Genomic DNA, 13795 nt, shown 5'->3' with positions numbered 1-13795 from the left:
TCTGGTAATTCATTATATCCTTTAATTATACATTAGATAATCACACATAATAGCTGTATTGGCCTGTCAGATCAGTATTGCTCCATGTCATACTTCAGACAGCCATTCCTCCAATATCCCCTGTATACAAATACAGCAGTAATACCTCTTTTAAGCATATAACTCTCCACTAGCTATGTAGACAAGGTCTTTAGCCTTGCACACTCCCTAGCAAATTTTTCAGGTCCAGAGCTTATAAAGATCAGAATGGATGGATGGATCAGTTAGATTATATCTACCAATCGAACTAACATAAGTTGGACACTGACTTTGCCCTTCTTCATCACATTCCACAAGTAGATAGCTTCATCTTTAGGAGCTCAGGACAACCCTTGCGAACATGGTTGGTGATGAGATCATTAAATGCTTCCTACGTGAATATATTTATCATGATACTTCATCTATTTATATGGAGTATCTCTGTCATATAGTTTGGTCCCATAAGTTGTGAACATAAATTAACATACATGGGCATCTGGACAATTAGTGCCCAATACCTCAGGTTCATAGTACACAAATAAGGCAAGCAAGATGGTTCTATCATTCCATCACACAAACTGGCTCACACCAGGTACTTCAGGAATGTGCCCAGGTTTAGAATAGTGGTGGCTACAAGAGACAGGGATAAGTCCAGAAATGTTGTGTGAGGCCTTAACTCGTGTATGGCAGAGGTGAATTTGTAGTGGTTGTTGAGTGGTAGTGGTGGCTATTTCATTTGAGAGGTCATACCGACCGCTGTGGGCTTATCCCTGCTTCATGGTTTGTAACAATGTTTAGTTTAGTACATGGGCCGTGTGCATAAACAGTTCAGGTGGACCTAATATCTTGCAAAAATGGTCCAACTAGATCACATGTGACAACAAAATGGTTGTGATGATATACATAGGATAGTTGATTACTTCACCCAACAGTATCACAGTTAACATCCCACCCATGGTACACCGCACATGTTTCCACTCAAATAGATAGCCAGGCCATTTGTTAGTCTATGAATGGAGCCATACTAGTATATAGTGCTGTGGTAAGCTTTCTGATCGGCCAGGCAAAGTACAGATAACTTGTTTCTGATTGTCCACTTAATACCTCAGCTTCGATACAGGGTGGGTTAGGAATTTAGGAGTAGGCAATAATGAAAAAGACTATATCTCAATAACTTTCAATAATGAAACCAATTATCACAATAATAATGAGTCTTTACAGGTGCAAAAAAATTGTTTACGAGCAAGCAAGTAATTATTCTCAAAATGGTTCAAACAGCACTGCCACAACTGGTTGGAGAAATGTTTCACAAGTGTACCCTCAAACTGCCCTTGTTAACAGTATACAAAGGTTTCTATTATCTCAATAATTAGAAAATCAATCACAGCTGTAAGTCATACAGGTGTATAAGTGATTATTGCACAGCACTTATCTAGGTAACCAAAATTGCAACAACAGCAGGCTATTTGTCACTACAAAGATTTGAAAGACATTCTAATCACAATTGCTTATAGACCCTAAGGAGTGGTCCAGCTAAACATTGCTATGGCTTCAGATTTCATGATGTTTTATTTTTATGGGGAAACTGAGGGCAGTAACGTTGAGTGTTCTATTACAAATACAAAGTGGAATAACTAGACATGAAACAAGTCTTTTACCTAGTAACTTACTTTTCAATAGCAATACTTTACCTTTCAGATTCCTTTACATTTATAGAACATATACATTTTTTGCCCTATAAAAAGGTGGATGCACTTTTCACGGCATGTATTAAAGTGCTACACCCTTGTGCGCACAGAGTCTATACTGTTATCGCTTTTCTGAAAACATTTCATAGATGTAAATGATGGTTTGTCTATCGTAACATCGAGCTTGCACAAATTACATAATATATTTTAAGGTGGTGGATGTAAAGTGAGGTAGGCTGCAAAAACTAGGGCATACCCAACAGCACTACCAGTGAATACAGAATGAGCATTAATAGCCATGCACTGTAGCATAATTAACAAGCTGACAATTGGCTGTTTCTTCTGTTTGGCCTCTGTACTGACTTGGAAAAAGAACTACGGCAGCTTTGTAAGCAGTCCAGTTATTTGGCCACAGTGGAAGTATTAGTGGACTGTAGCCTTACTATGGAGCTAGCTACCAGTACAATGTAATACATTCCTACCATAGATATTCGAGTGTATTCTAATATCTATGTTCCTACTTACTATTTATAGTACTCTAGTTTCTTTGTTCAGTAGTTACCCCACTGAAACTTGGTATAATCATTGGAAGACATTTGATCACTTACACTGATTTTCAAAACAAACCGCTGTACAAACATCCTGCAAGTCTTGAAACGTAAAAGCGCTTTAATAAGAGTTGTAATGTACGTGTTACGTCACCTCGTGATTCACCCGCAAAATACTGTGGTTACATATCCTAGTCACGTGAGTGACATGGGATTGGGTGAACTTAGTCAATCCCCAATTAAAAGACGCGCGGCCACTACTGTGAGTTATTTACGTGTAGTAGTGCTGTGCGGTATCAGGATTTCATTTCGATACGATAATAGGGTAGCTAAATATCGAAATAATATAATTTCTTATTGTGTGGGTGGAGTAATTGCTTGGGCGGACGATATTTATAAATATGCTTCAAATACAATTTACACTCCAAAACTATTGCATTGGACTAATAAGCCTGGTAGCCAAGCTTTTAAAGCGGCCAGATTGTACAGTCTTATAAATAAGGTGTGAAAGCGTGAAGAACGTACAGTCACTATAGAAGGTGTTTCAAACATATTTCTTGTGCCATACCACACATGGTGTATTGAACTTGCTTAACATTTGTGACTTGTCAACTCGCTTGTCTAGCTTCTGGTAGAGCTCAAGCCAGCTTGTTAGTTACATAGCATTACCCACCCTAACCACTCTCATTGTGGCTTTCATCATGCATGTCACTTAATATACATGTTACATAACAAAATACATCACTGTGATATTAACAATAAAATTCTGACTATAAAAATGTGATAGTGATGTAGTAACCAATGAATTAGTTTATTCCCATCACAACTGTATGCCTCATCCTGGAAAATCAAGAGATCATAAACAATAATGCTAAGATCTTACCAGGCAGGATGAATCTCATTGTTGACCTCGAAATTACTTTGGTCTCACCACAACAGTATAATCCGGAAATATCTGAGATCACAAATGATAACAGAGCCACCGTTATTTGGTATTTGGTTTGTACACCTTGTCAACAATCCTGCCACGAGGTAATACTGGAATTTGAGCTACTAGAAGTTTCACCTGATGGGTCTCGGTGAATTGGCACTGCTTACACATACGTCTAAAATACCCATTGCATCGACACGGTGAATCTGTGTGTCAATGTTGATCTAATCCTTGCCTCCAGCACCAAATGAACTTGCTTGATATCTGACGACACAAGAGACCAGTCCCCTAACAAGCAGGCACTGAAGTAAAAAGAGAATGTACAAAAAATTAACATGCCAGGCTGGTGGATCCTCATGGCTTAACTACAGAGTGACAAGTAGGCATCAAATACAATGCACCTACAATCTGAGTACAATGGAACCTCTCTTATCTGGGCAGTCCTGTACATACTACTGTATCAGAAATGTCTTAAACTGTACTAAAGCGAAGTAAAGTTATTGCTATCAGTTAGTGCTGTGCAGTTTAGTGTGCAGAATTAAAGTCACTACAAAGCATTCATGGTCCCTCCCCTAGCTGTAAAAATATATTATCACCTAGCAATCAAGTGGTAGTTATCATTAGTAGAATAAACAAGCCATCAAACAGCTTTCAACTGCAAACTTCATTATGGTCAATAAACTACAAGCCACATGAATAATGTAGGTTGTGCAGACAATGGAGGTGCCCAGATAATAGAGGTTTCTGAAATGGAGGTGTCTGGATAGTAGAGGTGTCTGAATAATAGAGGTGTCTGGATAATAGGTGTCCAGATGAGGGAGAAGTGCAACAACACAATTCCAACTAACTTGAATTTACGACACTCTCTTTGATCTGAGTTCCTGTATGGTTCCAAGTTACGCAAGACCACATCCAACTGCTACTGGCTGAACTGCTACAACCAGATGGCCTATGAAAACCAACAAGTAGATATTAAATACAATATGCCTAAAACCTGGATACTGGAAAATATCACTATGCACCACATGTAAACTGACCGGGGTATTAAAGTTTGGTCACACCACACGCCTGATCCTGGAAATTCAGAAAACATACCTGAGATAATAAACTATACATTCCTTAGTATGTAGACTGACCTAGAAATTCACAACACCCTTGATATGTCACTACAGTCCATGTATACTTGACAACTAAAAAGAACACAATAGCTGGTACAATTCCTCTATATAATAAACTAGTGTTGCACCGATAATCGGATCGGTTATCGGAAAAACCTTGTTTTTTGTATATCGGTATCGGATTGGCACCACACTGAAAAAAGCAGCAGATACAGATATGTGTATGTATTTAAAAATACATGATCATGTACACCAAATGATGTCTACAAATGTATTTAGTTGCATTTCTTGCATCACGAATGTTGTTTACTGCTTAAGTGTACTGTTAGCTGTTGTTGTAGAAATACTGCTGCTACAAACAAGCCTTCACAATCAAATTTCTAGTAAAAATTGCTATAAAATAGATATGATCTGCTATATCGGATCGGCTACATTTATTGGCTTGAAAACATTATTCAATATCGGTTATCAGAATATCAGCAAAATCTCATATCGGTGCAACACTAATATAAACTGACCTGAAATTCATCACACTCAGTTTCTGCCTGGTCACAAGTTTGTCATGTACCATGACCATATCCAACTGCTACTGCTAGTGGGTGAACCACATGCTATGACCAGATTACCTGTAAAAACCGAAAGGTGGGCATTTGCCATTTGATACATATAGCTATTACGTCTAAAAAAAATGTCACTTTTACACAAACGACACATTTGGGGATTTAACAGACTACACAGAGACCTGATTAGACAGGTTTCACTGTGCATCAATTCAGTCATTTAGACCAGTATGCAGTGTGAATGAGTACATACAAACATTATTCACGTTACATTCGCTAGTTACTTCTTCAACCTGCAGCCACCAAAGTTCCTGGACTTCTGCTGATGTAATGCACCTATCAATGTTTTGCCCCACTACTATGAACACGGGCAGAAGTGGGGGCTAGGCGGGGATTAGTCGGGGAATCGACCTCAAACCGTGCCCCAGGTGGTGGGGTATTTGATGCTACGAGGGCACGTAGGGGGTGTTTCGGGGTCTTTTACTGGGGGATAAGTGGGGGATAAGTGGGGGATTCGACATCAAAAGTAGCCCCAGGTGGTGGGGATAAGAATTTTTAAATGTTCAAATCCCCACCTCTACCCGTGTTCATAGTAGTGGGGCAAAACATTGATATGCGCATAAGTGGCAGGTGGCAGTTGCTGATGTAAGGTGGTAGTTGGTCCGTACACCTTGTCGAAAATCTCGCCATGACTAATACCAGCATTTGCTGCTACTTAGTCTTAGTAGCATTAGAAGTTTTCAGCTCTGCACAAGTCCAAAAACCCTCACAGTTAATCAGTTTGTGGCGATTGCGGGTGATGTGGCACTTTACACACTGGGGCGAACTTCACTCCTCGTTTCGTTAGCCTCCAATACCGGCATATAATCATTGAGTACCTCAGTATTCTAGACTCTTACTTCTTTCTTTAAGCGTTGCTCAAGCATTGTAGTTTCTCACGAGTAGCGAGTTTCTCAAAGACATGGAATTCAATTTAAAACCGCGTATCACGTGTGTCCGCTTGAGGTGATCAGGGACTTTCCACGAGATTTCCCCTAAATAGATCACGTGATAGTTGTCGCTGGATTCTGGTGGTATGCCATTGTTCAACAATGCGGTACGTGTAGTATAAGCTGTCAAGAATTATTTGTGCACTGCTAAACTAATTAAGTTATTTTTGTGTGATAAGTGCGCTTGAGGAAGGGTCTGGAGGAGAAGATTAATTGATGATGGCCGGGCAAAGAACTGCGAGAAGAACTACTGACAGTACTGTGACGGTAGGGAAAAATGCCCACCCCTATAGCTCTGCCTAGGGGCATTAACTAGCATTACCTACAACTATTGTATATTATGTTGCTGATACATTCGGAGCACCTGCAGAGTAAAGGTGAAAGTGGTAGTAAGCAGGGCCAGAGGAAGCAATTTTCAAGTGGTCAGGCCATGGGGTAGACACTATGAAATGCTGAGCACTTGTGTGAATACTGGGGGGTATGCTCCCCCAGGAAAATAAAATTACATGCTCTGAGATTAAATATGAGACTATTTTCAGCTGTAAATTCCCTAGCAACTAACACTTGTGTTAAACTCACTGCATGCATGTCATGTGTTCACGTCAATTTCCTACATTATAATACAGTTGTAACACATATAAAGTCAGTGTTGTTCCCTTTTGTTATAGCTATATGCATGCAGTATGAGTCTAACATTTTAAACTGATAGCTATATAGCTAATTTAATGTGATGAAGTCACAACTCAGTGAATAGCTAGGTAGGCACTAAACTATATGCTTACCTTATCATGCATGCTATGCTGCAGTGCTCAAATATTCATTCAATTATGTATGCTTCCATGCAAAGCTATTTATATTTCATATTTGCTAGCTTCATAAAGCGTTTAACTAATAAATCAGTAAGCATCTGAGTGCTCTATTAGGGTGACTGTTCTATTAGAGTGTTTCGATCTTTTCCATAACCGATTGTCACAGGAAGGATTTAACAGAATCATGTTGTAAAATATTCTATTGACATTATATCACAATGCTTGCATGATGCTTTAGGCATCTATCATTCCCAAAAACACGCTAGCATAATTGGCCAGTGTCTATCAGCGACTCGGATATATATTTTTAAAATTAATGCTGAAAAAGTGGTCAGGCTATGGCCTGACTGGCCAGACTGCTTCCTCCGGCCCTGGTAAGGCTCAATCCTATTATTCTGCTGAACAGGCAGGGTGTCTGGGAGTATGCTCCCTGAGGAAATTGTAAGTACTACAACTTTTTAGTTTTAATTGCTTCATCAAGTATAAAAATTCAGTCAAAAGGTGATGGTCGAGGCTCTGGTCTTATACACTGGTTGCATCTATACTGCACTGTGAAACCCTTGAGGGGTTAGTACCAGCATTGTCCATGGCTATACTATTCCATCTCCCCGAGCCTTGATGATTGAGTGCCCCATTCCTTTCTCTGGTGCCCCCAATCCTGAAGCTGTGAACACAGCACAAAAAATGGTTATAATATTATGATAATAACAATTAAGAGTCCGTAATGTGCTCTTATTAAGGACTCTTGATAATATAGCAACTGTGAACTAATTAGGCACTTGGAAGTTTACTTTTGAGCTTAAGGTCTCTGAAGCATTTACCATGCACAGATATGGGATATTCTAACAGTAATTGTCACATGCAGTAAAGATAGATTTACTTTAATAGAACAGTCATACTACACTGTAAAGTCATACCTCTGAACGGTATTATGAAACAGTCATTAGTATGTATGGCTTTTTATAACACTGTCAGACAAGATGACAGGTGCATCTTTGACTTTCCAAGATAATATTCTGCATTAATTTTAATTACTCATTTTCAAATATCATCTAAAAGTTACCTTTTTTACCAATTTGTAGAGTCTATCACTGACAAAAATGAGTGATATTCATCCCAAAAACACCTTCGCTGTAACCACCAGTACATGGAATCCTATGTAAAAAAACAGCTCAGAAAAGTAACTGGTAACTTAAAGAGCTGATATCTGGAGCGGCCAAGAATACAACTAATTACAATTACTAAAGTTTTAATCCATGCAACAACACCTGGCTGTAAAGCAGATGCATGTACAATTATACATGAAAGTAACTGGCAACTGAAACAACTGATATCTGAAGCGGCCAAGAATGAATGTTCATTATTATACAACTAATTAAAAATTTAAACATTGAACCTTTATCATTCAGCTGTGTTCTATATTCACTCTTGCTGCATCCTTAAGTAATTTCTTTTAATTCTATAATTGGCTGGTAATTTGGCCACCTTTTTTGATCTATATACTGACTATTAAAAAAGGTGGCCAAATTACCAGCCAATTATAGAATTAAAAGAAATTACTTAAGGATGTAGCAAGAGTGAATATAGAACACAGCTGAATGATAAAGGTTCAATGTTTAAATTTTTAATTAGTTGTATAATAATGAACATTCATTCTTGGCTGCTTCAGATATCATTTGTTTCAATTGCCAGTTACTTTCATGTATAATTGTACATGCATCTGCTTTACAGCAAGGTGTTGTTGCATGGATTAAAACTTTAGTAATTGTAATTAGTTGTATTCTTGGCAGCTCCAGATATCAGCTCTTTAAGATACCAGTTACTTTTCTGAGCTGTTTTATATAGGGTTCCAGGTACTGGTAGTTTCTTGGACGCGCCTTTTTTTACAGCGAAGGTGTTTTTTGGGATGGTTACATATTACTTGCAACAGAACTACATATTACCCATAAAATAAAGTAACTATAATAATATTACATATTATATTACCTTGTGTCCACAGCCTTAAGCTGATCACGTGTGAAACTACCACCTTATCATGTGACATGATTGTGTTGTTGGGCAATGTGCAAATCTTGGTTATAAGTAAGAAACTGGTGAATAAGCTTCATTCAGTAGGCTTCATTACTTCGTTGTGGCTAGACGTTACTCAGTGGATTACTAACGAGATTAGTAACTTCGTTACTTGTAGTAACAATATTACATATAAAATATTAGATTCGTTACAGTAACTATATTACTTAGGTAACGCGTTACATTTGTAAGTAAAGTAACTTGAGTTATATTACCTGTTTTTATAGCATATTTCGTTATATTACTTAGTTACCACAAAAGTAATAATATTACATAATGCGTTACATAGCTAAGTAACGCGTCACTCCCAAATCCCAACACTGGTCCTCAGTAATAACTCCTATAAAAGGTGATAAAGGATACAAGGCTTATAATATGTCTCTTGCATCATCATCTGCAACAATTTTCAAAGCGTAATTGGCTCAAGCCTAAGTGTATGTTTGCTAAGTCTAATAAGTGACAGTGCAACAACATATCCCTCCCAGGATATCCAATATTAGTGTCTGCAAATCTGTGAAAATTTTATTTTTAGCAACATTGCTCAACCTCGAAATATTCGTTCTTCGAAACATTTAGGCTATACGGTACACTGTGGTTTAACAAGTCACTCTGTAGAGAGACCAGCTAGAAACAGTCACCTTATGAAGAGTTGATTACATTTCAAATCACCCTGTAGCGAGTTCAACTACATTTCAAGTCACCCTGTAGAGAGTTAAGCTAGAAACAAGTCACCCTGTAGAGTAGTGTCAGTATATACCTTCATCACCTTGTTCATTACTCATTTCTATAAACAACTCACCCACCAACCCTCACCCACGCATAAATTGTCAGTAAAGAACTGGACTTATTCAAAATAAGGAATGAAAAGCGACTCTGTAAAACGTTCTAACGATAAATGATAGTGCTGAAAATTTCAAGACTGCAATGAGCGTTTGGAAGGTTACTAGTACAGTGAAAATTCATTAATAGGGCATTGCCACTATAAATAAAGATTAAGTGTTTTTTTTTTGGTTGAATGCAGCAGTTTATGAATCCCAGTTGATGATGCATTCCTAGATTGCTGTAAGTTGACAGAGTACTACTTGATAAAAGCACCATATATTAAAGCATGTGTTTGTGCTAGCATATAGTTTGAGTCATCTATACCAAATGTAAAATAAAATAAGTGATTTCAATGAGAAATAGTTATATATAGGGGTAAAATATAAGTGATAGCCACAGAGAAATTGCTACAAACATACAATAAGAAATTGTCATGGTCGCCTATATCATAACAGAGTCACTGAATCACATGCAGACATTGGTGTGTGTAATGAGGTCACACAACTTCTCTTGTAGTACATTTTGTTTAGATTAAAAAATTTAACAAATTGAATAGCTACTATTCTACTGAGGCATGCTTATACACCATGACACAAGTATGTGAAGTGTCATGAAGTTTACTAAATCACTCAGCACTATAATGTACAAGATATAAAAGGTATGAAGTTGCTAATTATGTCACAACCACCAGGCTTTGTACTTTATGCTGCATGGCCAAGTCATAGCAATAAAAATAGAACAAAACGTGATACGTCATTGCTCAATGATTTTCCAATACCTGAACATAGCTTACAAAGAAGTAAACAAACATGTATACAAGGGAAAATGGATCATAGAAATAAAAGGCAGTGGGTTCACTAGTTATAGCTAAATATGTTACCAAAAAAGTAAACAAAAATAGTTCCAGCATATATTACTGACTGTTCTTTAATACCAGGAACCCACAGAAGTACTACAACTGGGCCACAAAAGAACTTAGCAGAAGCCCATAAGCACCACAAGACTTAGATACAAAGTCTACAAGGTGCAATGTCCTGATTTTAGTAACTAAAAGACAGTCAAGAGGACATATAATCCAATGGGGCAATCAAATAAAGGAGTCAACTGGGCACCAATTCAATTTCTGGGACACTGCTCTAGTTTTGTCAATGGCATGAACTATGAAATATGGTTGAGAATGACAGTATGGTACAGTGGAACCTTAGTTATCCGAACCCCTTGGGTGGTCCATAAGTACGAAAAGTCCATATCTCTGAAACTGTGTATAAATAACATTAAAATAGCATGAAGAAAATTTTTTAAAATATCAGTATTTTCAATTATTCTAATAGAGCAGTCATTTCCGTGGTTCGGTTAACCAAGAATCCGGATAAGTAGGGTCCGGATAACTAAGGTTCCACTGTATTATGAAGTTTTAGACAACAAGTACAAAGAAAGTTTTCAATATATGGTGTTCATAAGCTGATTTAGTAGATACACGTAGCTAACAACAGCTACAAAATTAAAAATTAACTGGAATATTTGTGACCGGATCTGCAAAAAGGGGTCTTATAGCCTTTCCAAATTTCCAAGTTTGATAAGTCATACCTCATCATGTGTTTAACCTATTGTCTTAATATTACATCCAGGAATAGTGCTATGTTAGGAGGTTAAAGTGACCACATTTCAGCTCACAAGTCAATTGCCAAGTACATGCAATTAGAAAGGCTATAAGACCCCTTACTCACAGCATGCAAATTACTGAGTGATGTTCAGTTTCATAATCTCTCAAAACCTGTATATACATGTTTAACTTTAGTTTTCACAAAAATGATAATACCATGTCAACCTTCAAACGATATAAGACACAAACTATTATAGTAAGCGAACACACTGTAGTTTAAGCCAAGAGTTCATAATATAGTACTACATTATGAACTCTTGTTGAAGCTATACGATCATTTTGAAGTGGCAACAGATGGTTCAGTAACATTGCCAGCATACATACATCAACATTGACAGAAGAATTTTGGCATAGAACAATCAACAATATGAGGAAGAAATAGTATTGTTCCATGCAGTTACTTGTTGCCATGGTCTGACCACAGCATCAGTGGAGTTTGTTGCTTCATTTGACAATTAACTGCTATTATTGCTCCTTATAAGCTTCCAAGATATGGAGTTATTGATATAAGTAAGGGATTCTTTGCTAAATTATTATGAACTTGATACTATAGGTTAGTTTATACCAGCGTTGAAACCGGGTCGGGTCATCCGGGTCACATTTTCTCCGGGTCATCCGGGTCTGACCCGGTTTACAATTTATCCGGGTTTGACCCGGATTGGATCACGTGAGAAACGAAATTGTTCGTTTGACGACGTGGAACTTATACACGCTATTGCGTAGCTCTTTCGTAAGCCACGCCCACTTATCGCATTACCAACATACGCTCAGCCACGCTCATTTGTTAGTAAGTGTAGTATGTAGCACGAAATTGAGGGTATCTATGGTGAGGGGTAGCTATTGTCAGTAGGTGAAGACCTTTTTTTTTTTTTTTGGTCTTCAAACGGTACAGCTAGGCTGAAGTTGCAATATTTACTCAACACGAATCGAACGCTCAAAATGTAGACTCGTTCGCTCGTTCGAGACTAGCCGAAACACGTCTTGGCTTTAATTAATCCGGGTCACATCAGGGTCAAATCCGGGTCAGTGGGTCATCCGGGTCAGCAGTTATTTATTATTATTATTATTATTATTGTTACTGAGCAGACAGCACAGCTGATATGCTCAGGAAAAAAAAAAAAGCAATCATAAAATGAATTTAGCTACGTAGTTACAAAGATTACAGTTATTGGGTTCCATACAATGTTTGCAGTTCCGCTGAAAAAGAGTCAATATTGTTGCTCTCAATGATGGAAGATGGTAAGTTGTTCCAATCCTTAATTGATCTGGAGAAAAAGCTCTGTTGGTATGAATAGGTAGATGAATTTGGTAGAATAAAACGATGTGGGTGATATAGTCTGGTGGATCTTGTCATTGAAATAAAATGAGGAGGAATTGACAGTGAATAATCTTGATGTATAATTTTAAAAAGTGCTTGTAATCTGGATATTTTACGTCTCAGCTGAAGGCTTGGTCAAGAAAGATGCTGTAACATAGCTGTGACTGAACTGAATCGATTGAAATCATTTAGGACCCATCTAGCTGCCCTACGCTGTACTTTCTCTAGCTGTTGAATATTGTTATGGTGGTATGGGTCCCAGATGACTGCAGCGAATAATTGTAGTGACCCGGTTTCAACGTTGGTTTATACTCTTTGCCAAGGTGATTCTGACTTGCATAATAACATCATTAGCACAAAATTAAATGCTTCAATAGATAAACACTATTAGAACTTTTCTCCAAACCAGACAACATGTCCTTAGTGCAAGCAATACTATGAGATCAATAAAATTTCACAAGTGAAGTCTTAAGCAACAAATACCAGGCTAATGCATGAAACTTACAGCATAGAGTGAAGATTTTATACTATATAGAACTTGAATTTTGAATTGAATTGCTATACCGGTACTAACTGTTTACTTAGTAGGGCAGGAGGAAGCGGTCCGGCCAGTCAGGCCATAGCCTGACCAGTGTTTTCAGCATTAATTATAAAAATATACATCCGAGTCGCTGAGATTATGCTGGCGTGTTTTTGAGAATGATAGATCAGTGCCCAAAACACCATGCAAACATTGTGATATAATGCCAATAGAGCATTTACGACATACTGCTAAATCCTTCACTGTGACAATCGGTCATGGGAAAGATCGAAACACTCTAATAGAACAGTCGCCCTAATAGAGCACTCAGATGTTTACTGATTTATTGTTTATGAAGTTAGAAAATATGAAGCTTTGCATGGAAGCATACATATATAATTGAATGAATATTTGAGCACTGCAGCATAGCATGCTAGGGTAATTAAGGATATAGTTTAGTGCCTAACTAGCTATTCACTGAATTGTGACTTCATCACATTAAATTAGTTATCAGTTTCATGCTATCAGTTTCAACTGCTAGACTCATGCTGTGTGCATATAGTAGCTGTAACAAAAGGGAATAGCTAATAGCTATTGAATTTACATCTGTTAAAATTGTGTAATGTAAGAAATTGATGTGATCACATGATGTACGTTGCTACTTGCATGCAGTGAGTTTAACACAAGTGTTAGTTGCTAGGGAGTTTACAGTCTCAGATTTTATCTCAGAGCACGCAATTT

The 13795-nt window shown here is 37.6% G+C and overlaps 1 long non-coding RNA gene across 3 annotated transcripts; it reads right to left on the bottom strand.

Annotated features, from left to right (window-relative positions):
• Positions 1-2941: 2941 nt before the first annotated feature.
• On the bottom strand, positions 2942-5893 carry LOC136240892 (uncharacterized). Of its 3 annotated transcripts, XR_010694017.1 has the most exons (7): positions 5763-5893; positions 4822-4929; positions 4322-4375; positions 4223-4259; positions 4034-4134; positions 3370-3487; positions 2942-3320 (listed from the first exon to the last, which is right to left on the bottom strand). It is a non-coding gene; the product is annotated as an uncharacterized lncRNA (long non-coding RNA). The 3 variants fall into 3 exon arrangements; XR_010694016.1 differs by having other exon boundaries at positions 2942-3487; positions 4322-4496; XR_010694015.1 differs by having other exon boundaries at positions 2942-3487.
• Between the last annotated feature and the right edge of the window lie 7902 nt (positions 5894-13795).

This window comes from Dysidea avara, chromosome 12, assembly GCF_963678975.1.
Source record: "Dysidea avara chromosome 12, odDysAvar1.4, whole genome shotgun sequence".
NCBI lineage: Eukaryota > Metazoa > Porifera > Demospongiae > Dictyoceratida > Dysideidae > Dysidea > Dysidea avara.
The sequence above is the reverse complement of the archived record's forward strand: the minus strand, read 5'-3'. Positions and strand labels throughout refer to the sequence as shown.